This window comes from Cupressus sempervirens, chromosome 8 (assembly GCF_028749045.1).
Source record: "Cupressus sempervirens isolate cs-2001-9-10 chromosome 8, ASM2874904v1, whole genome shotgun sequence".
In the NCBI taxonomy this organism is placed as follows: Eukaryota; Viridiplantae; Streptophyta; class Pinopsida; order Cupressales; family Cupressaceae; genus Cupressus; species Cupressus sempervirens.
Genome location: NC_143125.1, coordinates 741,509,361 through 741,527,406, shown reverse-complemented (window position 1 = coordinate 741,527,406; position 18,046 = coordinate 741,509,361).

Below are 18,046 nucleotides of genomic sequence, written 5' to 3'. Positions count from 1 at the left end.
GGGTATCATTCTCACCCTATTTTTACTTTCTATTTGGAAGGTTTTTGGGTCACCATATTGTTTGTCAAAGTGTTATGAATTTTTTAATGCTTATAATTTTCATGCATGAAATTAGAATAGAATAACATGAAGGATTAATTGGTAAACAAGGATTAAGTTTTATTGGTTATTGATTCACCCCTCCCCTCTTAGTAACTTAGCCTATCATATATTTCCAATGGGTTCACCTTCCCAATTAATTACTTCTCCTTTTTTATGCATCTTGGAAATAGATCTACTAATATCAACAAAATTAGTAACAAAACTTCTCAAGAAATTGACTTGGCTAAAGAAGGACTAAATACCTTTGACATTTTTAGGCTTAGGGACTTTATCTATTGCTACCATTCTTTCTAGATGAATCTTAACTCCATCTTTAGATACTATATGGCCAAGTAATTTTCCCTTTGTTACTCCAAAGGTGCATTTCTTTGGGTTCAATAAAACTCCATACTCCAGAGCTTTTATAAAGATTTTTTTAAAATTCTTGCAATGACCTTCAACTTTCTTGGAATAAGTTGTTAAATCATCCTAGTAGACAACCATGAATTTATCTATGTATTCTTTGAAATAAATATCCATGGCTCTCTAGAATGTATCCCCTACATTTTTCAAACCAAAAGGCATTCAAACACACACACACACGTACATGTGTGTGTGTGTGTGTGTGTGTGTGTGTGTGTGTGTGTGTGTTTGTGTGTGTGTGTGTGTGTGTGTCTATTCCCCAAGGAGTGGTAAAGGTTGCCTTAAACTATTCCTTCTCATCAACCAACACTTGGTTGTATCTAGAAAAACCATCCATCATGGACATTATTTTAGAACCAATAACCTATTGTGGCATGGCTTCCATGTTTGGTAAGCCATATTTATCTTTCAAAGAAGAAATATTCAAATTCCTAATGTCTATACACAACCTAATGTGAAAATTTTTCTTTCTAATGTGCACTAGGTTGGACACTTGTGAAGAATGTTTGATGGGCTTAATTATTCCCCCACCCCTTACCTTCATAAGATCTTCTTGCATCTTGGGGGCTTATGTGGGATTAACAAGTCTTTTATTTTGTCTAAAAGGCGTGGCATTCTCTTTTAGGGGTATAACATGTTGAAAAAGTCCTTCCCTATAAGCCTTAAGGTCATCATATGACCATGCAATGACATGCCTAAAGTTTCTTAGCAAATAAATTAGAGATTTTCTAATGGTAGGAGATAGATTTTTACCTATGTACACCTTCTTAGATGACTTAGATGTTCCAAGGTTCACTTCTTTAAGCTCATTTGGTTTCTTGTCCTTAACTTCTAAATGAACTCTGCCATGATTATCAAAGACACTCTCTAAAACCACTAATTCTTTAGGCACTTTGTTTGTTTTTAGTTGCAAAATTTCTTGGCCAAAAATCATCTCCTTTCAATTTATATTCTCAACCAAAGTGTTGCAATCTAGTTCCTAGCCATGGTATTTGTCTTCATTAAGGAAAAAATTCAAAATATCTTTATCATCCTCAAATACCTATCAGTTTTCTATGTTGTTTTGAATGGATGGTTTGTTCTACATTTCAATCTTAGAAACATAAGCAAATGATATATCATCAGGCTTAATGACTACATTATCCAATAAGTTACCCATCTTATTGTTACTTCTGTCCAATCCAAAAAATCTCAAAAGCATCAAATGATTCTATCTAATCTCAAACAACATTCCTATATTGTTTTAACCTCCTATTCTTGGATGCATATTTCTCCTTAATCTGAGACACAACTAATTTTGAATCACCAATAACATGCAATTTCTCGATACCATAATTTGTTTCCACTTTTAATCCAACTAAAAGTGCTTCATACTCTTCAATATTATTAGTACAAGTAAATTTTGGAGTGAATGATTACTTAAATGTATTTTTCTCTAGAGATATGAAAACTACTCCAACCCCTGACCCTTCTTTAGAACTAGCCCCATCAAAATACATAGTCCAAATATTATGAGAATCTAGGCATTTTAATGCTTCCTATGAGATTAATGGGACTAGATTTTCAACATCTTGAATGGTGATTTCTTCCCTAAAAGCATTACCTTTGTGTCTAGAAAACAAGTAGCATTTGTATCAATATTATCTTCAAGCACGTGGGTAACTCTTGGTTCTCTCTCAACCTTAATGGATTTATCTCCTATGTAAAATGTGGCATAAGAAAAATCACATTGTAGGCTACCTCCTATTGCATCACTCCACTTTATTGAGAGAAACATTCCATATTATGGAGGAATATTAACTATTTAGATAGTCATAATTAAGTCAAAATCAAGGTAGGCAGCTAGTCTAAAAGGCAATGCATTAATTATTCCTATGATAGGGACCTCTCTAGTATCCATGGTCCTATAGCTAAACTATTTTTTATCTACCTTTAAACTAAGGGCTTTCATGATCTTAAATGGCATGATAGTATTTGAGGCTCCTCAATCAATCATGCAGTTCTTCAAGGATTTTCCATTTATGATTAGGCTAAGGAAGAAAGGGTCAACATTTTCTATATATGATGCAGATGAATTATCTAAATACATCTAAGATATTTGGGACATGACTCCTTTGTCTTCCTTTTCTTTTACTACAAACATTATTTCCCACCCTATTGATGACTCCCTTTCAATAATATTGTTGTTCCCAATTCCTCCTAACCAAGAGAGGTCTTTACTCTTATGTTATTCTATCCTAAACATTTCAAATAGAGGGACTTTAACAATAATTTGTGATAGCATAGAAATCATGTCTGCAAGATCATATATAAGAGGTTTGAATATATTACCTTTGGATTCTTGTACTTAAAAAGTAGGCTCCTCCACTTTTCTAATGGCATCAAGATTTGATTTCTTTTCTTATGTATTCATCTTGATTGCTTCTACACCTTGGAACTGCACTTTCTTCTTAGGTTCCCATTTCTTGTTTTTATTGTCTTTTTCTTTGATTATCACTAGATTATCTTCTTTATTTCCATCATCCATTATATGAGTTATATCCTTGATGAAGATACCTGATGTTTTCCCAATAGTATTGTGTATTTTTCTATTTCTAAGATTATAGGTGATATGAACTTGAGTCACCATCTCAGCAATTATTCTATCAATTTCTTCATTAGATGGCTTCCTCATATTCATATGCTTAATATCTAATATCATATTACACATACTATTATCATTTTATTTTTATGAATGGTCCTTTTCTATTAGTAAATAATATACTAAGTTACAATTCACAAAAAAGGGTCAGCGGATACAAGATCACCCCATGAAAGTTCACATGGCCTCAACCAAAATCAACAACTATTCATCGAAAAAAATAATTATAAGAAAGATCCTCAGGTGGCTAAAGCAGTGCCAGCTGATCTTCATCATCTAAAAATACTTGTTGATGATGCATTTGATACATATTTCTTTGATTATTTACATAAATCTTAGATTCTTCACTACTATCACATAAATTAATCATATTGCATGCCACATCTTCATGGCTCTTCTCATCCTCACCTTCTTTAGGCTAGGTTTCTTTATTTGTAGAAAATGATTGGGAAACAAAACAATAATCATGAGAATGAGGAGATTGGAAAAAGATACACCAAGGCATGTCCTCCATCATATTTATAGAATTTCTCTATAGTGGATCTAGTGTACCTTTATCCTTTGTGCATTGGGTAGAGTTAGTAATGGGTTTTCCATCCTTCCATTGTGTTTTATAGGGATAGTTTTGCAATCTAGTATACTTATTATAGTTGTTATTGAGTTGAGGCTTCTCACCAAAATTGGGCTTATTTTCATGGTTCACTAGAGGGTTCAAATTCTTAAGTAGATTCAAAATTTGGTTTATCTTATCATCCTCTGGCTTCTTAGTTGTAATAGGTTGATCACCTTCTTTTTTGTTACCCCTAGGATTGAACAATTTTGGATCATCTCTTCTTCTTAGCTTACCAAGTACTCTCCTATTGTTTTCAATGTTGACAAAAATCTTTTAAAAAATCCCTTAAAGTCCTAAGTTCTTTATCTCTTAGGATATAGGCCATCTTACTATCAAAAGCATTGAAATAAGTGGTAAGACACACATTATCTCCTAATCTTGTAACTTGAAATAACTTATACATTCCCTTCCAGAATCTTACAATAAAATCAAATGTTGACTCATTTTGATTTTTCTTTATATTATTGAACTCATTCAACATAAAACTTGCATTATTGTTGTCACCATACTACTCCTTAAAGAGATTCTCTAGATCATCCCAAGAACAAATATTGTCATCAGACAATTTGTAAAACCAATTCCTTCCATCCTCAGTGAGTAAGTGCACAAACAATTTCATAACCACATCCTTATGCTCTAGTTCATAGTCATTTAGCATATTAGTGAATTTTCTAAGATGTCCTTCACTAGTTATAGCATTATTTCCTAAGAATTTAATGACCTTATCTCTAAAATCATTTGAGATAGGATGGGGAAAGGGTACCCACAAAGGTTATTTTCTTGTATTTCTCCATGTAAATAGGCCTATTCTAAAAACCTAAAACATTTGGATTACTAGGTCTAGCTTCTTGGTTTTGTGCAAGGATTTTTACTTGTCTGTTTGTAGTTATTTGGCTAGCAGTTGTGGAAGAAGAAATTGGTATTGATTGGGATAAAGTTTGACTATTTACTATGGGTCCACAACTTGGAATAGAAGGTATAGGTTAAGAAGGCTTCGTCAAGATGCTAAACTAGAAGTAGATTTGAGGAAATGAATTTTCCTTCTTTCCTCTATAGCTTATTCTAATTCATTTTCAACTTTCTCCAACTCTTTGGGTAGATCTTCTCTTTCTTTCTTTTCTTTTTCAAACTCTAGGTCAAGATTTAACTTGACAAGGTTTTTAGAGACAACTTGGGGCTCATTGATTTGTATCCCTATAGCCTTTTTCTTTCCTTTATCGATATTTTTCATAGTCAAATCTATGACATCTACTCTAATAGGTTTTTAGGGCTAGATTTGGGAAATGATAGGTCCTTCCTTTTCTCTTATAAGGCATTCATGTTCTTGGATTCTTGACCTTATTTTTCTAAATATTAGATAGGCAAGGTTACTAAGAGGGGAGGGCTGAATTAGGAACCAACAATACTTAATCTTATTTCAAATGCATGAAAGAATAAAAGTAGTAAAACATTCATAACACTTTGACACAAGATATGGTGACCCAAAAACCTTCCAAATAGAAAGTAAAACTAGGGTGGGGATGATACCTACAAGCTTTAGTACAGTAGCATAAAGTTGGCCGATTAAGGCTTACAATTGATCACTTTTGATGATCTTCTCTATAAGGAGCAATAAGGACTGCTAGGTCCACCTTGAAAAATGATTTACAAAACATACAATGAAGTATGCACTTGATTAAGAGATTTGTAAAAGAGTGTTAAGTCTACATTGTTAAAGGATTTAATTGATACACCTATTAGGATGAACTAGTGGCTGATCTATAATCTGCAACTCTAATTTTCTGGTTGAGATTCCTTTGAAATGTAATGATCACCTTGATGTGATAGATAAATATTTTCTATTCATTATACTATTTGTATCCTTTTCACTTCACACTTTTTCTCTTTATATTTGCATCATATTTATTTCTTTCTCATACTTGGATGTGATATAATACATTACATATATATCAATCTAAATCATAATACATCAAAGTTGACCACAACATAGATTTCCAATAAAATCACAAATTCAGCTCAACTAATGGCACTCAAGTTCTCAAGACAAACTCAGTGAAATTTTGATACTCAGTAACCATTGTCAACACTTAGCATCATCATGCAGTCGATAGACATAGAACATCAATTCCTAGGATTGTAGATAGTACAGAATAAAGAAGGAATTTTATTTCTCAGACTAAATACTTGAAGGATTTTCTAAAAATATTTGTTTGGAATCATGTAAACATTTTAGAACACCTATGGTAACTGGACACAAGTTATCTACTAAGGATGAGACACCTACTGTTGAGCAGAAGAAGTATAGATCTATGATTGGAGGTTTGCAATATCTAACTCACATAAGGCTAGATATAGAAAATGCAATTAGAATTGTTGCAAGATTTTAGGATGATCCCATAGAAGCACATTATGCAGCTGTAAAAAGGATATTTAGATATCTGAAGGGAACATCTAAGTTTGGATTATGGTATGACAAATCTAATGATTTTACTCTAAGTGTTTATACTGATGCAGATTAGGCAGGTAGTATGGATGATAGAAAGAGCATTAGTAGAGGAGCTTTCTTTCTTGGAGGAAGATTAGTTTCTTGGTTAATCAAGAAGCAAGATTGTACATCTCAAAGTATGGTAGAAGTAGAACATGTTGTAGTAGAAAATAATTACAATCAAGTTATTTGGATGAAGTATATGTTGAATGATATAAGGATAGAAATTAGTGAACCTATTGTTATACATTGTGACAACACAAGCATGATAAATATGTCTAAGAATCTAGTATTGCATTCGAGAACTAATCACATTTCTATTAAGTATCACATGTTGAGAGAAAATTTTGTAAGAAAGGAAATAAAATTGGAGTATGTAAGCACTAAAGAGCAGATTATAGATATATTCATTAAGCCTCTTCCCAAAGAGACTTTCGAGTATTTGTGAGTTATGCTTGGGGTTATGCCCCTTCCTACATCAGGGTAAGAAGATGCAAGAGTGCATCAGTCCGGACTAACAGAGCACCATTATTTGTCTAGAGTGAGTGCTAATTCTTCCTATCCAGGAGAGTACTTGTGATGGAAAAATTCATTTAGGACTCTTGTTGATGATGTCTTGAATAGTGTCTTTTGACACTCAAGCTAAGTAAGTATCAGTTATTGTAGAGGTTGATGCAAAGATGATGGTTACAGAAACTTTTGACATTGATGTCAATGGGGGAGAGATTACCATAAAAAAAATTATGCTAAGAAGATGTTCATCATGAGTATGGGGGAGAGTTTGGCATGAATTTGAAATAATAGTTTGGTATAGAGCACATTGAGGTATATCAATGGGGGAGTATAATTGATGAAGAGGATTTGAAGATTGTTTGTCTGTTATTGGTATTCTTGGAACTAGATGTTTTTCATCTATGTTGTTGATGGGGACACAACCCAAGAATAGAATGGACACAACAAGAAAGGGAAAATTTTATTAACTATGAAAATATGCTAGTACACTTAGTGCCAAGAAAAAAAACTCAAAAACATGCCCTATGGGCTTACAATAGAATAAATCTAGAGATAATTTCTTCTCCCAGTACCTTCTCTCAAACTCCACTGCGAACTACCTTTTACAATGCCATAAATGTTCTTAAATAGACCCCAAAGGGTTAAGGATTAGGAATACACTCTAGCAAGTGTTAGTTGGCATCCACCACGAAAATAGAAGACTCCAAAAGTCGCATTAGAAGTTGGCACAAAATTAGAAGAATCCAAAAATGGTAGCCAAACTTTCGGAAGGCATAACTTTTGAACTGTAGCTCCCATTGATGAACTGTTTACATTTTTTAAAAGCTCTCAAAGTTCTCTATAGCCCTATGAACCAGCTTCACTTCTCCCCCATTTTTCAGCCCTTTATGAGGTCATTTAATGCCCCTTACCTAACTTTGAAGCATTCTTAAGAGGTCTCTAGAAACTAAAAAACTATGATAACTTTCAAACTGTGCAGCCTTTTGACCTAATTTTTTTTTGGAATATTCTAAATTACAATTATAATCATCCCACCAATTTACACCTTCTGATTCACCATAATTATTTCTCAATTACATGTCCCTTTTTTGGCATTTACACATATCCCAAGGTGCTCAAAAATTCTAACCCAGAACACTAATAGTGGAACTGTGAGAGTTGGAACCTTTATTTGACCCAAATGGGTATCTAGAAATGAAAACACATGAAACAAAAACTATGTCTAGGTACATTTTTTTTGGGTGACATAGGATTTCCCTTATACCTCTTGATGCTCCTACATTAGTTGCCATCAATCCCCAATGAGGATATTGTTAGAAGATTGGAAAGATTGTTGAAAGATTGGTTTGATGATATGTTACATTCATAACTAAGTTTTTCATTAATGTCAACATAGCATGCTTGATTTTTTCTATGGTAACTGACGAAAGAACAATAAAAATATTAAGTTGGTAAGGATAGCTAGTGGAGCATAATAACCACCCAAGGTTATGGGATATACTTTGGAGTATCTAGTATATGCAATTAATGTTAAAAGTAGAAAGGATAAGTCTAGAAGAAGTTATGTAAGTTTTGGTGATGTTTGCTATGAGATAGAGTTTATAGAGGCATGTACTGGTAAACTTGTTATATCTCTTAGTAGATTTGATATCTCAAGGATCAAGATTGAGGACATGAATAAGGCACATTGAGGATGACATGGCTAAGTTCAATCTTCATAATATTGCATGCATGAAAAGTTATTCAAGTTGAAAAATAGAAGATTAAGGTTATTGCTAAGTGTAACATGTTCTTAGTGAGGTCCTATAATAATAAATTGAGAAGGACTAACAGCCAACTTAGGCAATTATTTATGGACTCAGTATAAAGGAAGGACATTTTCCTTTATCATGATATGTGTGGATATGGATATATATGAATTTTGAATGTTCAGAAAGTAGTAGAGAGTGTGGAATGCAAAGTTGAGCAAAGCAATGTAGAAGTGAAGGAAACATCATTGATGATGTTTTGCTAAGTGATTTGAGGTTTGATATTTGGATCTAAGTTTTGTGACCTATTCTACAAGGTCTAATAGTGATTGGTCCAATTGATAGGATGGAGAAAAGTATAGAGGAAAGAAGAAGATACTAGTAAATTACTTGTCTGAGTAGTGGGCTCTTCTTGCAGTTGAAATTGCATGTTTGGGTAGTGGGCTCTCCTTGCACATTATACCACAACTCCTAGTAAGGTTAGCACAACTCCTAATAGGGTTGAATTCTCTTAACATGGATTCAAATTCTCCTAATAGGTTCTATCCTCTAACAAGGAATATTTATATTAGTACATCATCTTGTGGGCATCATTCCCACTAGGGTTTTCCCTTTGATCAAGGGTTTCCCTCGCCAACATATCTGGTCTAATTGTCTATGTGCATCTTTTTATGGTTGTCGTTTACTTTAGTTGAATGGATATGTTTGTTTAAAGAAGATAAATTTTTTAATTGTTGGATAATTGATTCACCCCCCTCCTCTTAGTTGTCTTGGTGGACTATTGTTTCTAATATATATATATATATATATATATATATATATATATATATATATATATATATATATATATATATATATATATATATATATATATATCATCTTATACTTTACGTCTCCCCCTTTTTGACATAAATACCAAATGTGTATGCTACATGGTAATGCCAAAATGTGATAGGAAGTTAGAATGTACCTTCAAAATCAATGCCATAGTATTATTCCAATTTTCCTATAACACCTTGCTTGCATAACATGCAATCTATACTTATGTTGATAACTCCATCATGTGATTAGCTATGGAGAAGTTATTGTCATGGATGAGTGTCTTGGCATGTGCAATGTGTTTCTACAATGCATCCATGTTTAGAAGAATCATGCCTTGGATCTTTACAAGTGTGTCCCTAATCCTAGCTTCTTCCCTTAATAATTATGTTTTTGAATTTGTTGATTATCTAATCTTTGAAAAGTAGCAGAACTATAGCTTGGGTCAAGTGACAACTGGTGTACAGTTGCCTTCAAGTATTCATCTATCTTAGATAATTTATATTTGATTCCCTAAGTGAAGATAGATGTATCACATAACTTTCTCAATAATGAAGTTACATTGTTTGCAGAGGTTTCCAATGAATTGAGAGTAGTAGATAATTCCACTTGGTTGATTGCAATTTTCTATGCTACTTGCTCCAATACTTTGTTCTCAAATTTCCTCTCTAACCTTTGTAACAACTTTTCTTGTCCATTCAAATCTTCATTGAATTTTTGGACAACTTCTATTAATTGAACCAAAATAGGTTGTGAACTATCAACCTTAATACTTAGTGCATCTACAAATATATTCTTTACATCTTCATGTACTTGGTTTTCCTTGCTCTTTTCTTATCTAAGCTTCTATTGCTTAGCTCTCTTTTGCAATAATTCACCCATGATGTTCATTTGATTAGGATTTAGAGTAGAGATAACCCAATTTGGGATATCTATATCCTCATCTAGATAAATGTCTTCTTCTTTACCTTTAACCTTATTTGAATCTTTAGTACTTGGTTGAGACTTGTTCTCAACTATCCTTGTACTTATTACTAACACATTTGGAATTGTAACAACAATGGAAATAGAAGGGCTATAAAAAAAGTAGATATTGTATTGACAATATAAATACCTTGTTATATGGCCAAATTTGATGGTGTTGGCACTTGATGCTTGGTAGATGAAGTGTTGATTACTTTAGTTAATATGGTACTGGTTGGGTGCTTGGTGTTGCAGTGGTTGCCACAAACAACTCAACAGAAGATTTCTTAGAGCTTGATGGCATTAAAGCTTTACTCAGAGAATAAGGAAATGATGCCATCACTATTGTTACAATCTCTTCTGGGTCAATTTTTTTAATACTTTGAATCTCAGGGAGGTTCTCCTCAATAGCTTCATGTTTTTCCTCCTTATCATCTAGATATACATATTCTATTTCTATATCTTCTCCATCATCAATGTCATCATCTTCCTTTTCATTTTCATCATCCATATCACTAACATGAACAAAAAAATCACTCGATTGATGAAGTTTATAAACCTTCTTCCATGTAGTTGTATCTGATTTCACCACATGTTCAATGGCATTCATCAATATCATGCATGTATTGAATTTCAAAGTGAGATTTTCCTCATTTTTCTTCATGGATTATTTTACCTCTTTTTCACTAGGACTCAACATGAGTTGTCTCATAGTCTATTCAAATATGTATTTTGTAGTCTTCTTAGCATGTTCCCATCTAGGCTTGATTACTTGCATAAGCTCATTGGGAATTTGTTGTACAAGTTGATCAAGAATGTATTTTCATTTACCCAATTTTGACATAATCATGTCTTCAACCTAATTTTTATCATATGCATTCTTGGTCTCATTTCTAAGAGATGTGAAGTTTTCCATTCCAGCTCCTTCAATTTCCTTTAATTTTTCTTGAAATGTAGCTGGAGGCCTTTTGAAAATAATTTCCTCAGCATCATCCTCACCTAGCTTCAATTTTTTCCTTGATCTTGATGTCCTCCTTATAAATACTATTGTAGATGACTTAGTAGGTCTAGTTTTGATAACCTTAACTTTCTTCCTTATAGGCTCTTCTTCCTTAGACTTTGTTTTCTCAACTTCATCTTTTTCTACGTCATCTCCTTTTCCTTCAGTCAATAGGAGAGTAGAACTTTCTTGCCTCAATTTGTCTATCCTCTTCTTTCCTTTATTAACTTCTTGAGGAAGCTTAATTTCAAGTTCTATTCTTGCTTTTGCTTCTTCATAAGTACCAAAATATGTGGCCTTAGGATCCACAAGTTTATTTAGTATTGCTTCAATAATATCTTTGAGTCATTGATGTTAATCTCATAGCTAGTACGTTTAACCTACACCACTCTAGGTTTGACTACTTGAATGTACACTTTGTCAGAGTCTTCCATGAAACAAATATCATCCTTGTAGTCTTGTACAAGTTTCTTAGGTACTCTTCATATGTTATTCATATTTTTCTTGAATAAATCAAAATAGTTGTCCATGATACTAACAGAGTTCTCACCCATCTTTGTTATATATTCATTGATCTAATATAACACTCATACATCTTTTCTCCATATGATTGAACCTTTAGAAGGGAATAATTTTTGCACATAGATACCAATTGTTGTAAATATTAGATAGGCAAGGTTATTGAGAGAGGAGGGGTGAATAAGAATCGACAATACTTAATTTATTTCACCAATTAATCCTTCATATATATTATGATCTAATTGCATGCATGAAAGAATGAAAGTAGTAAAACATTTATAACACTTTGACACAAGATATGGTGACCCAAAAACCTTCAAAATAGAAAGTAAAACTAGGGTGGAGATGATATCCACAAGCTTTAGTACTATAGTATAAAGTTGGTAGGTTAAGGCTTCTAATTGATCACTTTTGATGATCTACCCTGTTAGGAGCAATAAGAACTACTAGGTCCACCTTGTGAAAGGATTTACAAGACATACAATGAAGTATGCACTTGGTAAAGAGATTTGAAAAAAGATTATTAATTCTACCTTGTTAAAGGATTTAACTAATACACCTATTAGGATGAACTAGTGGCTAATCTTTGATCTGTAGCTCTAATTTTATGGTTGAGATTCCTTTAAAATATAATGACCACCTTGTTGTGATAGATAAATCTTTTTTGCTCCTTATAGTACTTTTAGTATTTTCACTTTGCACTTCTACTCTCTATATTCACATCATATTTATTTATTTCTCATACTTGGATGTAATATAATACACAATATATATATATATACATATATCAATCTAAATCATAATACATCAAAGTTAGCTACAAGATAGATTTCCAATAAGATCACAAAGTCAGCTCAACTACTGGCACTTGGGTTCTGAAGAAAAACTCAGTGAGGTTCTAATACTTGGCAGCCATTGTCAACACTCAGCATTTTCATGCACTTAGTAGACATAGAATCTTGGTTCATACTAATTACTTCAAAGAAGTCTAAGCTTAATTAGCATTGGTGACTCAGTGAACACTGTGAAAGTCGGCATAAATTGAAACACTTGGTTGACATTAGATGGCTTGGTCAACACTAATTGCAAACTCGGTATAAATTGAATCACTTGGTTGACCCTCCTTGGCTCGATCAACAATAGATTCACATCATTGATATTGTGAGCTCGGTAGACACTAGAGACCATGGTTGACATTGTGCAACTCCATTAACGCTATGAAGCTTGGTTTGTACTATCACTGATTAACTTGATATACTACTTGGTGTGAACTGAATACTAATTCTAGAATTTGACAGCAACTATAGAACTCGATAACAACTATATTGCTTAGTAGTAACTGTAGCACTCAGTTAATAGTATAAATAGAAAGATAAGCTTTGTAGAAGCTTAACCAATTTACTAAGTGCGAGTCACTAACAAAAAAACTTGACCTCAATTTCAACACTTATATATCCCACATCTCCAAAAATGTTTGAATGTAAAGTAGAAGATCTCTCTTCTAACTTTTTATTCTTCTCTTTGAGAGCCTCTATCCTTCTAAGTAGAGCCTCCCTTTCTATGAGAGCATTCATGGTGATTGATTATTTTTCCTTTTCCAAAAAAAATCTATTGGCATCTTCCTCTAAAACCTTCTTCTTAAGAGTTTCAAATTTTTACAACAATTCATCAGGGTCTATAGAGGTGGTATCTGAAACTATTGGATCATCTAAATCTATGAGGTTTCTCTCAATGTATGGGACTTGTGTAGGATTTGGTCCAATATTCAAAGTTTTTTTATACCCCCACCTATGATTCACTTATTTTGACACATAGATGTCTCCTACAAAAGAGACAATTTTATCCTAGTAGATCATCTCTTCTGATAGAAAGGTTCTAAATATTTCACCTAAGAGCCTAGTGCTCTTAGATTCAAAATTAAAAGAAGAAGATTCTAGTTCTATCACTAGTTGATATTATGAATGAGCAAAGGCACTATCTCTAGGGTTCCATGTGTGGTTAGGATCTCCCTTCTTCTTCATCTCATCCTTTCTACCCACATGAGGTAACTCTTTGTATAGAGCCACTTCTGGATTGGCCTTTTTGAAAGATCTTATATGTTTCCTTTTGTCTACCATTTTGAAAAAATCATTTAAAATATATAGCACTGTTACAAAATCTTTGACCTAGTCACCACCCAATGAAGGGAAAATAAAATGGCTAGGAGACAAGAAAAAATACCACAGGAAAATAAAACTTAAAAATAGATCTAACACATGGGCCAAACACAAAAAAACTTCAAATATGATGTACTTTGGGAATGCAAACTCTATCTTATAGACAAGGTACTATTTAGATAGAACCCATTTCATGTACTTCCTATTGTACTAGAACTATTTAAATTCTTAAGGTTTATCACTTAGAAGAGACCAATACAAGCACATGAAAGACACAACTAAGAATATGACTACAAATGTACAATTCATAGTAAAGACTCTAGTACTTTAAACAATGAATTTGTTTACACACTCCCCAGTAGAGTCATCATTTTGTTGTCTTCTAATTTGATAGAATTTCAATAACCTTTTTACAATGATAGAAAATCTAGGAATTAGCTAAATACCATAATGGGCACTTTGAAAAAAAGGTAAAAGGACCAAATAACATAACTCTAAGGTCTTCTCTACTTTAAATTCTGCAAGATTCGGGTGGGTTTACCTAGGAATTCATTCTTATACACTTGGTATTCATACTCTCAAGCATAGGCTAAGATTTTGAGCTTTAATAAAAGAATAGTAAAATATTGATTAATATGAATTTTTTCATTATGTAAAGCATCCCAACTAGATCAAATCTTATGAATGGCTAGTGCCTTATCTAATCGGCTAAAAACTAATAAGGAATGGACATATTTTTTTGGATTGTATCTTGACACTTTGTGAAAATATTATCAGTATTCATTTCCAAATCTCATACTTATTATATCTTCAATAAAGACCATAAAGTTATTCCAATTTACATTATGAATTTACATAACCCATTAGATTGTCAAAAAAAGTAAATTGAAATATAACTTAAAATTAATTACAACTGAAACTTAATAAAATTTTCCATTAAATCTCATAGAACAGAATGGAGATAAAAGAAGAGACAAGATCTGTGATAAAAAACTAGCTTTCTACATTTGTATTAATTTATTTGAAATTATATATAATTAAATGATTATCCCTATCAAAAAAATAACACAAATAGACCAATCACTATTAACTTTCATATTCAACTTTGGAACAAAATTATAGTATGCATAGACCAACTCAAAACATGAACAATACTAAGTTCAACCAAAGAAAATTGGACCCTCCTCTAGCCTTGGAAACTCACTTATATAGTGTGAGATGCAACAAGCTTTAGGTCTAGAGGGAAAAGGAGAGTTGCCCAAAACAAAGAGCTTACATAAGAGACGAAAAATCACTTTTACTACTACATGAGAAGAACAAAGAAATTTGTGACCTTTTCCTTAATAAAAAAATGATTTCTTTATTCATTTCTTTATGGTGGGGCCAATTCTATTTTGGTAGTTTCTTGCTCCTCCATAATACCTGATCATTGGTCCTTTTCTTCTTGTTTTTCCTTAGGTTTTGAGGCCACCTTTTCCACTTCTGTTAAGCTTGGCATATCTTGATGAGGGATTTATGAAATCAATTCTTTTGCTTTCTCTTCAACTATTTGAATAGATTTATCAATAAAATTTAGTTCCTCTTTAGCTATTTCTTTATAATAAAAATTCCCTTAGATGTTACTTGTAGTAGTTGTGAGGCTAGAGAATATTTTTCCATCCACTTGTTGAAGATTGTTTCATCTGGGCAACTAAAACTGAGAATCTATTTTTCTTTTTTCAAAATGTCTTTTCCCAACTTCATTATTTCAAAATAATCTTGCTAGAATAAATCAAAGAATATTTGGACCTAAAAAATCTCTTCAATAGTTCTTGCAAACCAAATATAATTTTCTTTATTTACCACATCATTCATTTTGACACTTATTATTTCCATCAATTCATTTCCCCACTCTTGCTTTTCGTGATGCCTAAGCCTTTTAGCACATGGGGGCAAAGATCAAAATTCCTACTGAGGTACCTAGAGAAGAAGATTCTCAATTTCCTTTGTAGCATATCCCTTTTTTGGTCAAATTCTAGTAGGTCGCTTGCTGAGTCATATGTCCTCTCAATCTAAAATTTAGATTTATCGATGACATAGAAACATAAAGCAGTCATGTCATCTTTCCTGCTGATCCATTTATTCAAAATTTTCTTCAAGGTGACATCATTGCTCTCTAGTTCCTTCCAAATACTTACCAACCTTTACAAATCTAAATAGAAAAGAGGCCAATTTACTCTATCTACCAAAAACAAAATTGAATCCCTTATCCTATCTTCATGTTGTATACCCAATTCTACATACAATTCCCAGATTTTTTTCTTTTCTTCATCTAGTTCCTCTATAGTGTAAACATCCTAATGTTGAGGTGTATATGGGATCTCCACTATAGGTCCAGTGGGAGGTGGGGGAGCTAGGGAGTAAGTAAGTAAGAGATGGTTGGGTTCTTCTCCCACCTTTCTCTTTCCTTGTTTCTTCTATAGGTTTGAAATGATTTTCTCCATTTCATTTATTCTTCTTCCCCTCTCATCATATGCTTCAAGAACTTTTTCAAACTTTGCATTTAACTCAAGAAATTTATTCTTATCTTTTATAGCTACTTCCACACCAAAATTAGCTACTTCTTTATTCATTTGAGCAAATCTTGGACTATCCACTTTCCCCACCATGTATACCACCAGGATTCATGTATGCTCAACATCTGAAGCTTCTTGGAGTCTTGTCATATCTCTATTTTGGATACGCAATATTACTAGGGCCTTGTGATCATTTCTATATTTTACCCCTTTATTAGCTTCTTTGACCTCTTCCTTAGTACTAAATTTTGTTTCCTTTTACTTCCTTATTGCATCAAAATTTATTGTGTTACCAATGCCCCATTTTGGAGTTATGAGCATGAATGAATCCTTCAATAATTGCCTTCCTGCTAAAGGGGTTATCTAACCAAAATTCTTCCATTAAACTAGCCTTTATTTCCTCTTCTTTATCAAAGTCATGTTTATTAGGTTGCTCTACATTTTCTTTCTTGCATTTTACCTCAAAATTTTATATATTTCTCCTCCAAATTTTTTTGATGAAAGCCCTAGATTTTACAAAATTATCATCATCCAAAGATTTTTTGGTAGCCTATTCTACAACAAGATCCATCTCTTTCCCTTTGAAATCTTCAATAGTGAGAGTTAAGAGTAGCATTTGAGTTTCTTTAGGTATTCCCTCATCTACTTCTAATGTAGTTATTAAAACATCATCATGACCCCTTGTTTGTTTCAATTGCTCCCTCAAGGAGTCTTCACTATTAAAATGGATAGCAATTTGGGATGGAGAATATTGTGGTATTGCTATTAGGATTTAACTGTGTGATTTTGAGTCAAACTCATTAACCCATGTTTCATGAGTATTGATTCAATATGAATCCATCTCTCATGAGAATAAATGGAACACTTAGGACTCATTGGATCTAGGCGATGCTCATAGGGGTGAAGCATTAGGACGTTTTGAGAGGTCATCCATCCTAGTACTACTCTAGTCTAAGCATGCTTAACTACGGAGTTTCCTCCATGGTTAAACCCAAAGCTTGCAACCCCATTTGAAAAATCTTCAACAAGTGTTGTGCCTTATGAACCATTCATTAGAAATCCCCTTAAGCTCATCAATTGATAAGTATGAGATAATTTCCATAGTAAGTCATATTGTGATATTTCTATCAGGATTTAACTATGTGATTTTAGTCATACTCATTGACCCATGTTTCATGAGTATTGATTCAACATGAATCCATATGTCATGAGAATGGAACACTTAGCACTTATTAGATCTAGGTGATGCTCACATGGGTGAAGCATCAAAACTTCTCGGGAGGTCACCCATCCCAGTACTACTCCAACCTAAGCATGCTTAGCTATAGAGTCTCCTCCATGGTTAAACCCAAATCTTGCAACCCTATTTGCAAAACCTTCACCAAGTGTTGTGCCTTATGAACCATTCATTAGAAAGCCCCTTAAGCTTGTCAATTGATAAGTAGGAGATAATTTCCACAGTAAGTCCTGGTGCTTCACCCCTGTGAGCATCACCTAGATCCAATGAGTGTTAAGTGTTCCATTTGTTCT